This window comes from Diabrotica virgifera, chromosome 8 (genome assembly GCF_917563875.1).
Source record: "Diabrotica virgifera virgifera chromosome 8, PGI_DIABVI_V3a".
NCBI classification, from domain to species: domain Eukaryota; kingdom Metazoa; phylum Arthropoda; class Insecta; order Coleoptera; family Chrysomelidae; genus Diabrotica; species Diabrotica virgifera.
Window position 1 is genome coordinate 51,456,477 of NC_065450.1, and position 14,745 is coordinate 51,471,221.

General features: G+C 32.2%; 1 protein-coding gene across 2 annotated transcripts in view; it reads right to left on the bottom strand.

The window, feature by feature from the left end:
* LOC126889459 (Y+L amino acid transporter 2) overlaps positions 1-14,745 on the bottom strand; it is a 190,646-nt gene that overhangs the window by 11,044 nt on the left and 164,857 nt on the right. The gene's annotated exons all lie outside the window — the stretch shown is intronic.

Sequence of the window (14,745 nt, forward strand, 5' to 3'; positions counted from 1 at the left end):
TCTATAATTTTTTATTTAAAACGCTAAAGTCACCCTTCTCACAGCCATTGGCGCACTGTAAAGTAAACTGAAATTTTACAAATTGGACATGAAAGAAGAATAATTAAGCTATCTTATGGTTATAATAAAAAGAAATGCAATGTATGGGCATAAGACGGTGTGGACGGAAAGTGAGACTTACATGAATTTTGTTTAAAAATGATTTAAAAATGTGTACCTAGTACAATGTTTCTCATAAAACTCTCAATTTTGCACAACTTACCTTTCGAACATCTTACTAAACGATGTTTTATTCAAAAAAAATCTCAAAAATTTAATTGAAATGATACGACGTCTCAAAAAATGTAATTTTTGAAAACTTCGAAGTTTTACAGATATACCACCACTTTAAGACGGTATTACTCAAGTTTGAACAGATCTATTACAATTTTATAGTGCTTTTTTAAAGCTAAGGATGTAATCTTTAAAATGCTCTAAATTGTTTTACTTTAGAAATAAAGTAGACTATTTCTTTTTGAGAAAATTAAGAAAGATAACAACAATGTAATCCAAATACCGAAAATTACCAGCTAAAAAACTGTTTATACAAAGTGATCAAAACATTTGTCTGTAAAACTTACCTAAAATACATTTAATAATAAGCTTCAACAATAATAAATAATCAACAAAACAAAATTTTTTAACTGTTATACAGTATGTCTGCGTAACTTGGAACCTATTCATAACTTTTTTATTATCAGTTTTACGAAAAAAAGTTATTCTTTATAAAATACGCTGAATCGTATATAATCTAAGATGCAACCATCAAATATCAAATTTTATTAATTTTATACGAGGTATGTCAAAAAATATGAATTTCACTCAAGAGTAAAGTACCTTTATATTTTACAATATCGAAAATTGCTATTATGAAAAGTTGTTTCTAATTAAAAATATGTTTCAGTGTTCAATTACATCCTTCTAATTAAAATATTGTGAATAATAAATGCACTTAACTTTTAAGAAAAATTCATATTTTTTTTTTTTCAAATTGAAAAAGTTTGATATCCGATGGTTGCATCTTAGATTTTAGACCAGATAGAGCATTTTTTAACGAATAACTTTTTTTCGTAAAATTGATAATACAATAGTTATCATACCTAATTGTAATAAAATTATAATGGGATTAAATTAATTTGAGAAAAATTGAATTTTTAATTTTCGATTAGAATGATGTACCTAATTGTATATTAAAACATAGTTTTTAATTTTAAACAACTTTTCCTAATAACATTTTTTGATATTCTGGAATATAAAGGTACTTTACTCTTTAACGGAATTCATATTTTTGACATAACTCGTATAATATTGATAAAATTTGATATATGATGGTTGAGTTTTAGATTTGTGACTATCCAGAGCATTTTATGAAGAATAACTTTTTTTCGTAAAATTGATAATAAAAAATTTTTCCATGTGGTTTCTAGCTACGCAGACATACTGTATAAGAGCTTCTGTATAAGAGTTTTCAAATTGTAATGCCATATTCGGATTCAGATTAATCAAAAACAAAATAGAAACATATTTGATCAAAGTAAAATGATAAATTCAACTATATTTTTAAAATTATTTATACAAAACAATTATTACTGTTTAAACAATTAATAAACAATGAGCGGCCAAATCTGCGAGTAGAACTTTTTACTTTAACATGTATATAAACTAACAAAAAAAGTTTTAGAAAATATAAGCTTCTTTGAATTTTTCCGAAACAATGCATGTTTTCGTTCTAATTGCACTCCCCTATTAGATTAAAATAGGTTCATACTCCCATTAATTACTATTACCTACGTATAAAATATAATTCATTAAATAACCAATAATGACTTGCTTTATATTTTCGCTAAAAGGAATCCATCACGTTTTATTTGCCATTATCTTTTTATGTCTAACGTTTATGACCGACACAATAAATGGTTATTGAACTATAATAGAATTATTACATGTTTTGTCTAAAGTCTAAATAATCAAAATATAGATTCAATTTAAAATTTTTGCGTTGAATCTTCGCCTTAAGAGAGTAGGCGTAAAATTTCAGGCCAATGCTTTTTAAATGCATTCATGTTTCTCGAATCCTGAGAAAACTAATAAAAAAAATTGAAAAATTTAAACGCAGAATGAACGCAATTTATTTTTGATTGAACTCAGTTTCAGTTTTTCTGTAATAAATATGTTTTAAAAAATTAAAAATTTAAAGACCAAATACAAATTCTCACTGAGCGTATTCGTTTTGCACAAGCAAAAGAAAAGTAGACCGTTCGGTATGTTTGAATTGCCCCAATACCCTCAAAAGCATGATCTCGATTTTATTTCCAAAGGATGGCAATTAAAGCGGATCCAGGGAAAGATGACAAGGAAAACCTTTTACTTCTTATTTGTTCTGGATTCTAGAACTAGAAATAACACTTGAATGTTTAATTGAAGTGGCATTTCAGTCAAGGTAAATGTAATTAAGCGATAGAGTTTATTATTGATATTAATCCGAGACCTAGCAAATATTATTAAGTTACATTCTAAAAATCTACATAAAATTTAAATCAATGTAATATGATTTTTAGTTATAAGCAGTGGAAAAAATTGTTTAATAATTAGACACATATTGACATTATGGTAGGGGGCCCAAGCGGAGATTTTTGCAGTTACTCGAGCGCGTCAGAAATTCACAAGGGAGAAACCTTGTACCCTGTAAATGTACCCCTAACTTATATTATGGACTCTTAATACAGGTGAGTTCGTTAACGGGAATCCGAAAAAAAATCTACCTATAGAAAAACTCGAAATCGTCAGATTAAAATAAAGTAAGTTAAGTACATGTAGAACAGTGTACATTTCAAAAATCTGATGATTTGAGCGGGGCATAAGGAAATGGGCGAAATGCACGTCAGATCGCAAAATTAAAAAATACGTGTTCAATAGAATAGAATAGAAATATGCTTTATTGTCATGAAAAATTTTACAATTTTATAGACAAAGCTTACTAGAATCATAAATAAAAACAATAACAAATACAATTTACTAAAATTATATAAATCGTCAATATAAATAAAACATAATAAAATGAAATATATGACACTCAAATATAGATTAAGATTCTACTTATACATAAGAATACTGTAACTTCTTAGTTACTTATTGGTTAAGAAACTCTGCTATTGAATAATATGGTCTTTCAGATAAATAGGCTTTTGTCATTTTACGGAACTTGGGGAAAGATGTTGCAGATTTAAGTTGTAGAGGGAGATGGTGGTATAGTTTTTTGCAGAATATAATATAGATTTCTTTACTAACTCACTGGACGGGATCGGTAAATAGATGTCAAAGGTAGAATTTCTGGTGGAATAGTCATGTCTAGGTCTTGCTGGAAAGACATGTAGATGTTTACGAATTAAGCAAACAGTTTCTAAAATATATAAAGAAGGTAGTGTTAGAATCCTGTGATCTTTGAAGTAGCTTCTGCAATGTGTTGTTCTTCTGAGGCCAAACAGATATCTTATTGCTCTTTTTTGTAATTTAAAAATAACATCGGATTGGGCAGCTGTACCAGAACCCCAAAAAGGAAGACCATATCGAAGATGGGACTCGAACAAAGAAAAATAGGTATGTTATTTTGGAAGAGGCTAAATTCATTTCCTTCGAAACAGATCTTATTGCAAAGCAAGCTGAGGATAGTTTCTTGCTTAACACATCGATATGAAGGGACCATTTAAGGTTGCTATCTAAAAAAATACCAAGAAACTTTACAGAATCAACGACACTGATCTGGCTGTTATGAAGAGGTAAGGGTTGAAGAGTTCCTTTATGGGATAATGCTACTGTTTTATCTAAGTTAAAAGAGAGTAAATTAGAATCGAACCAGGATTTTATTGTGAGTAAATCAAAAGAGAATATCCTTCAAAAATCTATCGAATGATACCAAATACGACCCCCACGAGAGGGGTGGGAGGTAACTTTAAAATTTTAAATAGGAACCCGGCGATATTGCGCAAAATTAACATCAGATCAAAAAACTGAAAAATACGTGTTCAGTGTTTTTTTAAAATCTATCGAATGACATCAAACACGACCACCCACGGAGGTAGGATGGGAGGTTACTTTAAAATTTTAAATAGGAGCCCCCATTTTTATTTCAGATTTATATTCCTTACGTAAAAATAAGTAACTTTTATTCAAGATATTTAAATCATCTTGGAGGAGATTACTAACTCAGTGAGCTTTATTAGTGGACTGTTTAGCATAGGGTGAATTTAAAATAGAATAAAAAAAAAAATAACAGTAAAAAAACCAGACCTTAAAGTAAATTGTAATAAAAATATTTCCTACCTTGTCATTTCTCGTTGCACAAGCTGGAGCAGGCCTGCTATTTTTCGTACTGCTATTGCTGAGTAGTATAAAGTATAAATCACTCGCGAGGACTATGTTGAGTTTCTATACACTTTTCGGAATGATTGTAAGTGACTGTTAACCAAGAGAGTTGGTTGGCGAATTGTCTTTTTAAAATGAGGCGAGTAGGCAGGTAATTACATACAAAAAACTTTAAGGTTTTTACTTGAAAATAATGATAAAAATTAATACATACTCACTGAATTAGGTATTGGCCTACTCGTATATACGGGGTGTCCCATAATATTGAAAAGAAAATGAATTAAAATATTCTTTACAAAAACAAGAAAATTAAAAATTGTTATTCCTACTTATGTGGACGAACCACAACCGCCCACCACAATACGCAGTATTGTTACGGCTCAAAAGGCAAAGGACATAATTTTACTATAGAGCGTTTATATATACCACTATTAGTTTTCACTGTGGCCACTCTAACTATACCATCAGATCCAGGATGAACCTCAATTATACGGCCCAAAGGCCATTGTAGCGGGGGAATATTATTTTGGCGGATTACCACTAAGGTACCTAGTTGGACGTTTGGAGACGGAGAATTCCATTTAGCCCTTTGATGAAGAGTTTGGAGGTACTCCTTAGACCACCGTTCCCAAATCTGTTGGTGCAACTTATTTAATAATTGCCAACGATTCAACCGATTGTGCGGAACATCGAGCAACGTTTCTTCGGGCGGAGCACTCAAAGGCTCCATGGTCAAAAAATGTCCTGGAGTTAACGCACTAAGATCGTTTGGGTCTGAACTTAACGGGCATATTGGCCTCGAATTCATGATGGCCTCAATTTGAGAAAAAATAGTATATAACTCTTCAAAAGTTAGTACTTGTTCTCCAATTGTGCGAATTAAATGACCCTTTACCGTCTTAATATTAGATTCCCATAAACCTCCAAAGTGTGGAGAAGAAGGGGGAATGAGATGCCATTGAATAGATTCATGAGAAGCAGCTTGTGATGCCAATCTGTTAAGTTCTGCTCTGGCTCCAACAAAGTTAGTGCCATTGTCACTATAAACATGTTGACATCGGCCTCTACGACTGACAAATCGCTTAAACGCAGCTAAAAACGCGTCAGTGGATAAATCAGATACGAGCTCTAAATGAAGAGCTTTTGTTGAGAAACAAATAAAAAGCGACAAATACGCTTTAAGAGTTTGAGACTTTCGAAGTTTGGAAGCTCTTATAGGAAAAGGGCCCGCAAAATCAACTCCAACATTACTGAAAGGTTTTAGTTGAGATATTCGAGCTAGCGGTAGATTTCCCATTAACGGAACTGGGGACAAAGGATTCACCTTAAAACATTTAACACATTTAGACAGTACTCTACGAATGGCTCGTTTGGAAGATATAATCCAAAAACGCTGAGAAATTAGGTATTGAACAGTTTGAAGCCCGGCGTGTAGATATTGCAGATGAGTAGATTCAATAATCATATCAGTTAATTTACAACTGTTAGGAAGTAATGCCGGAAATTTGCGATCATACGAAATGGGCGCATTAGCTAGGCGACTACCTACACGTAGAATTCCCTTTGCATCGATAAAAGGTGAAAGCTTTCTTAAATTTTTTGGAAGCAGCTGTTTATCTTGGATAAAATTTATTAAAGTATTAAAAAAGATCTGCTGTGTTCGTTTAACAAAAACCAGTAAGGAGTTATGTTGCTCCAATAAACTTAAACAACCTATTTCCAGATTACCATATCGGTTTTTGGTTACATAATGGAAAAAACGAATAATGTAACACAAACATCGAACACACCTATTTAAAGACGAATGACGATCCAATAAAATATCTAAAAAATTATTGGGAATTTCAGCAATCAATGCGACAGTCCGCACTTCCAAATTTACATTAGTAGACTCCTTTGAATTAAGTTCAAAGAACGTTAGCGGATCAGATTGTAAGAAGGTTGGCCCCGCCCACCATTTGGAACAGTTAATTAACTCAGAGGGTAAGCAACCCCTTGAACCAATGTCAGCAGGATTTTCTTCAGAAGGAACATAGTGCCAACATGAAGAAGTTACTCGTTCCTGCACATAAGCTACTCTATTGCTCACAAAAGTTTTCCACTGATGAGGGGAAGATTGTAACCAACGTAATGTAACAGCAGAATCAGAATAACAGTATATTTCCTTGATTTCTACTTTATCTTTAATAACAGAAGAAACAAAGGAGACTAGTCGAGCCACTAAAACCGCAGCAGACAATTCTAATCTGGGAATAGTAAGTCCCTTATTAATGGGTGCGACCTTAGATTTAGCTATAACAAAAGAAACAAAAGGTTGGCCTGAAGGTGATAAGCATCGAAAGTACAAGACAGCGCAGTAACCTTTCTCGCTAGCGTCACCAAAACAGTGAACTTCTAAGCGTAAAATATCGTCAATTAATAAACGACGAGGTAAATTTAATTTACTCAAATATGCTACATCATCAATGTATTTTTTCCACAAACGGATAATTTCTTTTGATGGAGCATCATCCCAACCAATCTTTTGAGTCCATATTCTTTGAATAAGGTGTTTAATTAGAAATGTTATTGGAGATAAAAATCCAAGAGGATCAAATATTTTTGCTAAATTGGACAAAAGATGACGTTTTGTACAAGAAGAGTCTAAAACTTGAACTTTAAAAGCAAATGTATCCGAAGAAGCGTCCCATTCCAACCCTAATACTTTAAGTGTTTTGGACGAAATATCATCATTAAATGTAAGAGGTTTTATTGCTAAATCTGATACAGCTAATCCTTTCAATAAATCGGGTACATTACTGGACCATTTTTTCAACTCAAAACCTCCTTTGGCAAGTAAGGCAATAAGTTCGTCTCTTAGTGCTAAGGCATTTTCGAAACTAGGACAGGAAGAAATGATATCATCAACGTAGGTTCCAGTTTTAAGTGCCTCGGCTGCTAGAGGAAACGAATCCCCGTCATCATTAGCCAACTGATGTAGACATCTAATAGCAAGATAAGGAGAACAAGAGAGACCATAAACAACTCTGTTGATACGAAGATCTCGAACAGGTTCAGAATTATTAGAACGCCAAAGTACTCTTTGATAATCTGTTTGAGTAGGATTAATTAAAATTTGCCTATACATTTTAGAAATATCGGCCGTAATTACATAACCATGCAATCGAAAATTAATCAAAATTGTACAGATGTCAGTCTGAAGCTTAGGACCAGTGAATAATTTGTCATTGAGTGAGGGTTGATTTGGAAGATGCCCGGAACCATTAAAAACGACCCTTAATTTACTTGTTAGACTTTCAGGTCTTAAAACACAATGATGCGATAAATAGTAAACATAAGGTGAATCGAAGTTATTCAATGGGACAGGTTCCATGTGACCGAGCTCAACAAATTCCTTCATAAAGATGCGGTATTGGTCATAAAGTTCAGGAGATTTTTGAAGCCTTCTTTCTAATGAATAAAACCTACTAAGAGCAAGTGATCTAATATTAGGAAAGACAGGATTTTCTTCCTTAAAAGGTAGATCTACTACAAAGCGTCCTGATTGTTCACGCTTATAAGTATTCATAAACATATTTTCCACTTTAGCGTCATCAGGAGCTAAGCAAAAAACTTCAGGGACTGCTTCTAATTCCCAGAATTTCTTTATTTGCTGATCCAAAGAAACCGTATCTTCAACTTGGCAAAATAAAGAAGTAAGAGTAGGTGCCTTTGAAATATTTACTTTTCCCATAAGCACATAGCCAAATATAGTATTAATTGCATCAGGTTGATCTTGATTGCCGTAAATACGTCCATCCAAAAGAATTGTAGAGAATACATCAGCTCCTAAAAGAATGTCGATGGATCCTCTACGAAAGAAGTTATCATCTGCTAACTTTAAATTAGCAATATGGGGCCAAGTATTAACTTCTAAATTACATAAAGGCTGATCCTCACATATTTTTGTCAAGACTAACGCATCGGTTGTCAAAATAGGAGAAGATTTACGTACTGGTTTAAAAGAAATGGTAACCCCACCTAAATTAGTGGTCGACTGCATAGAACCTAATCCTTGGATGTTAGCTGAAGTTTTCATGGGACGTAAACCTAAACGCCTAAGGGTCTTTTGACAGATGAAGGACGTCATGCTTCCCGAATCTAACAGACACCTAACAGGTTGGTAGTTACCGTGACAATCAAGCACCTCAATACATGCAGTGGAAAGCAAAGTACTTTTATCAGCGGAAGAAAAACACACAGAAACGGATGATCCAGTCGTTGAATTTAAAGTGGATGCCGCCGAATCTTGAACATTCTCTTCTTTCTTAGAAGAGGAGAAGCAAAGGAGTGTATGATGTTTTTTATGGCACGAGTGACAAGTCCATGTAGATTTGCATAGGCTAGAACGATGTGATCCAAGACAGTTAATACACATCTTGTTCTTTTTTATTAATTGAAATCGATCTACAGGAGATTTTGCCAAAAAAACGGAGCATTTATAAATGGCATGGGTATCATTAGTTTTACAGATAGAACATTTTGGTTCAGGTTCTGTTTGAGCAAGCAATGATGTAGATTTGGAAGAATTAGGTTTTTTAGAAAAGTTAGATTTTGGTTTAGTGTGAAAATCAATATTATCTAAAGCGAGACAACTTTGATTTAAAAAATCAATCAGTTTTTTATAGCTTGGGATGGTTGAATTATTATGAAAAAGCTCAAAACGTGTTACTAAAGAAACAGTTAATCGTTTTAAAATCATTTGAACAAGTATAAAATCCCAATGTACTGTGGGTAGTCCTAGCTTATTTAGAGATGCCACATTTTTCGAAAATGTATCTAACAACTTGCGTAGTTCTTTTGGATCTTCTGAAGTCAGTTGTGGTGAACTTTCAAGGTTATTCCATAAATTGGCAGCGATTACCCTAACATTATTAAACCTTTCACAAAGCAGATCATAGGCAATTGGATAATTGTTTGCTGTGATGTCAATATGATCCACAGCATCGCGCGCTGCACCCTTTAAACACGATAGTAACAAATTAAATTTGTCAATTGGTTGTAAGTAAGTAAGAGTATGAACGCGAGCATCAAACTGATCTATAAAACTTCTAAATTCAGTTATTTTTCCACTGAAAGATGGCAATTCCGGTTTCGGTAAATTAAAATAATTTATAGGTAAAGGATTTTGAGACTGTGAAGTTGATGTAGTTTGCTGACTTGATGTTGAAGATTTTCTAAAGGCTTGCACGTATGTTAATTTAATTTTATAATATAATTTGTCAAAATTACTACGGCAATCATCTTCGACTTTAAATAGCGCGTCCTCATTATCTTGCTCAGAAACTAACATAATTATTTTATTATGAAGATCATAAAAATTGTCACGAATTTTTTCCAATCCTTCATACATAACTTCCAAAACCGGGTAAAAATTCTTATCGTCAGCAGCTACCTTTAAAGCAACAGCATGAATTTCAGTCATTTGTTGCACTTCAACTTGTCTTAAAGATTGATATTTTTTAATTTTATCTGCCATTTTGTAAATTTAAATGTAGAATTAATAAATTTAGAAAAATATGAAATTAGCGTTAGGAAATAAAATAGGTTCACCACACGAAAATTAATAAAATACAACCGAACTTTGTGCTAATAAAATAGAAAACTATGTCCTCTGCTATTTGAATATTTATAGACAAAAAATAATTATAAAACATAAACCCTTTAAATAAAAATTACTGTGTAAAATAAACACACAGTTTCATCTATAATAGAGTCAACCTGTATAATAATTATTATAACAAAATTTGTCTATTGGCCGACGTTGACAATTTAATAATAATTACTTTTACATTAATGTGTTCCTTTTTTACTTAAAAAACAACATTAACTGAGGTATAGGTACCACTAACGATCGGCACAAACAAAAAACCAATGTACTAATTGATACGTGATTTTAATTTTGTAAAGAATATTTTATCGCCTTATGTTAAAGAATAACAAAAAATAAAGTCAAAGGAAATGCGGTTAAATAACCTGAATTTGATTCTGATCTTTGTAAATTAGCAAAGTATGACAATAAAATCAAACAATTCAGGTTTAAAAGAAACTTTCCCCGACTATATTACCCTCTTAGAAAAATGAAAAATGCAAGAAAAAAATATAGAAAATGGATCTATCCGGCTCGAAGGACCAATAAATCATCTTGGAGGAGATTACTAACTCAGTGAGCTTTATTAGTGGACTGTTTAGCATAGGGTGAATTTAAAATAGAATAAAAAAAAAATAACAGTAAAAAAACCAGACCTTAAAGTAAATTGTAATAAAAATATTTCCTACCTTGTCATTTCTCGTTGCACAAGCTGGAGCAGGCCTGCTATTTTTCGTACTGCTATTGCTGAGTAGTATAAAGTATAAATCACTCGCGAGGACTATGTTGAGTTTCTATACACTTTTCGGAATGATTGTAAGTGACTGTTAACCAAGAGAGTTGGTTGGCGAATTGTCTTTTTAAAATGAGGCGAGTAGGCAGGTAATTACATACAAAAAACTTTAAGGTTTTTACTTGAAAATAATGATAAAAATTAATACATACTCACTGAATTAGGTATTGGCCTACTCGTATATACGGGGTGTCCCATAATATTGAAAAGAAAATGAATTAAAATATTCTTTACAAAAACAAGAAAATTAAAAATTGTTATTCCTACTTATGTGGACGAACCAATATTTTTTCGAATTAGTGATAGATGGCGCTATAATAAAAAAAAACGATTGTTGGAAATGGAAAATTAAATAAAAAAATTGAAAGTCCCCACTAAAATAGAAAAACTAACTTTTTTGGTTTTAGCACCTAATAATCACAACCCAATTACGACCCGAGCTAAAAAAATTACGCGCGTCAAAGGTCACCAAATATACTTTTTAGCGATTTTCAGAGAAACGGTAAGTTTTATCATAAAATTAGTTTTAACAAAAAATCTAGATTAAAAAATTATCTATAAAAAATGTCTTATTACTTTTTTCCTAAGAGCCACCGTTTTTGAGAAACAACGATTCAAAATGTTCTAATCGTCATAATATGCGCACACGTTTCCACACCACCTTTGAGGTAGTGTACTTAGCGCGTTTTTTAACATGGTTTCCCCAGTAGGCCTATTCCTCGTATCTGTTATGATTCTGTTTAATTTGAAGATATTGAATAATTGATATTGGCAAGGGTTAAAAATGATAAAAGTTATAAAAAGCGGTATAAATTAAAAAAAGGAAAATTTATCCAGCTGGTTCATAATTTTCTAATACTTCTGGTTCCTCTTCTCCTTGTTCTTCTTCTTCTTCCTCATCTTCTAGTTCTTCTTCTTCTTTTTGTTCTTCTTCTTCTTGTTCATCCTGAGTGCAAGTAAATTGCCCCAATAATGACACATCGCATGGCTCCTCGATATAATCAAATGAATCCTCAATTGTTGGTGATTCAACATTGGAGCACGACCGGTTTTGACAATTAGTGCATGCTACCGAACAAAACACTCCAACTTTTTTGCAACCACATTTAGCGCTACATCCCTTTTTACAGTTGCAAAAAATTGTGTTCAGGAGTTTTTCCGGCACAGGTGGGAGTAAAGTTTGAATTGGTTCTAATGAACTGTCGACTAATTTCCATCCCCAGTCTTTTGGATCTAGCTGATAACTGATGATAACCAAGCCACACTTGAACTTAATAATACACCCGAAAAAGATGTTGATGAGCAGCCGCTGAGGTTGGAGGAAGACAAGATAATTGCACTTGTTTTTTATTTCGAGTATTTTTAAAGAAACATGCATATCGAAACTTTTCTAAGCACGTAGTTTTTTTAGGCGATCCATACATAAAGAGAAGAAAGCTAATTCCGTTGGAAATAACTTCTTGTGGAGTTAAATTAGTTTTTTTTAAACTTCAGCACATTCAAGTAATATAGGTTTAACACGTATTTTCACTCCGGAGTAGTACTCATACTCAAGACTAATTAATACCTCGAGGGTGTCATCTACTTGAAGGATTTCGCCACACAGGGGGCCGTTCAAGTATTACGTAACGCAGGTTGGGGAGGGGGGGTCAAAAATCTTCTAAAATTGCGTTACGTAATAGTAAAAGGCCATTAGAGTGCGTTACGTAGGGGGGGAGTCAAAAATCTTCAAAAATCGTGTTACGTAACACTTGAACGCTCCCCAGGAAGATAAAGGTGTAATGTGCATAATAGTAAACAAACTAAATTTGCATAAAGTTTATTGTATATTAAAATGTCTATTAGTACTTAGCAATAAAAATTTTGCCTAGACAGTTGGCTTTCATTATTATGTTTAAACCCTTTCTAAGAAAAGAATAGGTAGGGTTATTAGATTAGCCGACGTATGGATAGAACGTGTTTATTCCGACAAAACCCATCTAACCAAATTGAATATGACGTATAAGTAAGAAGAATTATTATAAGTTAATACTTTGTCATATCAATTTACTATTTTTGTTGAGAATAAGCCGTAAAATTAAAATAATAATTCTTACTATTTTCGCGTTACATTCACTTTGTAAAGATTTTTTTGTTGGCACTGTAATATAATACAGCTTATACATTGCATCCCTCGGTAGACCGCAAGCTGTATAGTAGAAACATTATCATATTTATAATATCTTATATTATTATGTGTAATATAAGTTAAGTTGACGATAGAATATTATGTTTACTTGTATTACAGCTTCAGTGATGTATATACGTGGTGTACTAATACATATTATGACGACTAGAACTCTTTCAACTCTTTGAATCGTTGTATCTCAAAACGGTGGCTCTTACGAAAAAAAGTATTAAAATATTTTTTATAGATAATTATCTAATCTACATTTCTTGTTAGAACTAATTTTATGATAAAACTTACCGTTTCGCTGAAAATCGCTAAAAACCATATTTGGTGACCTTTGACCCCGCGTAAATTTTTTAGCTCGTGTCGGATTTATGAGGACTTTTTAGATTTTATTTATGATGGTATTTTGAACAATCCTGCCAATTTTCAGCTTGATGGTAATTATTGTAATCTCAGTCCTATTTTGAGTCTAACTAGACCGGTCTATTATATATAGATTTGTCGTGTAACTTCTCACAAAAGCCACATTAGGATTTCCAGACCCTCTTGTGCCCTTGCACAACATACCATTTCAACTGAACATCAAACCGACTTCACAAATGTCAAAATACTGACCAAACAACAAAATTATCTTAAAAGATTCCTCCTTGAAATGTGCCATATTCTCAACCATCCATCCACCCTAAACAAAAGAACTGACATCGATAATTTCAGTCAGATTTCTCTCATCATACACAATAAAAAAAAATCACATCATGCCCCAAACAAGCATACCAAATGAAGCCATTGGTGAAATTTAAGTCACCGGACAATTAAATTAATAAACATTAGTGTTCGATGGTAGTTGTTTGTTTTTTGCTAATATATTTGGTCTGAATGTTGTGTAATTTACAATTTTTAGGAAATCCAAAAAATGTCATGTATGATCACACCATTATAGTCGTTTACTTTATGAAGCTTATCACTATTTATTATTCTTAATGGGAAATAAGCCACAATTAAACTTAAAAAAATGATTTTATTAATGTTTCGACCTCCACTTCGGACGTCGTTGTCAAAATACAAAATATAAATGCAAAATAATTAATTAAAATATTAATACAAATCATTAATATTTTGTATTTTGACAACGACGTCCGAAGTAGAGTCGAAACATTAATAAAATCATTTTAAACAAGTTAAATTGTGGCTTATTTCCCATTTAGAATAATAAATTACATAACTGCCACAAAGAAATAGCTTCAGAACAATATTTATCATTATTATTTTTGTATTGAACTGAGGACGCTTTTGAAATTGTAAAAAGCAAAACGTATTCAATTAAACCAATGAAGTAGTTGACTCTTTGTTTGCCAACTAAAATGACCGAATAAACCTCTGCATTTACTTGCTGAATACATTTTTGATATATTTATGTAGTTTTGGATGCCATTTATTAGGCCACATTTGTGGCATAAATGTGGGCTTAACTTTGTGTTCTGTAAGTAAGCGCTTTGTATAAAAAAATATTAATGTCATGTCATTTTGCTAATACTTGTTAATACTTAACTGTTTTTGAGATAAGCTATTTAAGTAATCAGATGCATATATTTCTTATTTAAGCGTAGGAGCAGACACACTAATAATTTTAATAGCAATATAACGAATAATAAAGTATTGTAGGAGTTGACATCAAAAATTGCATGTATTCTCCTTTTCATGAACATTTTTCAGTGCGTCACAAATTATAGAAAAAAAGGTAAGTCCGTG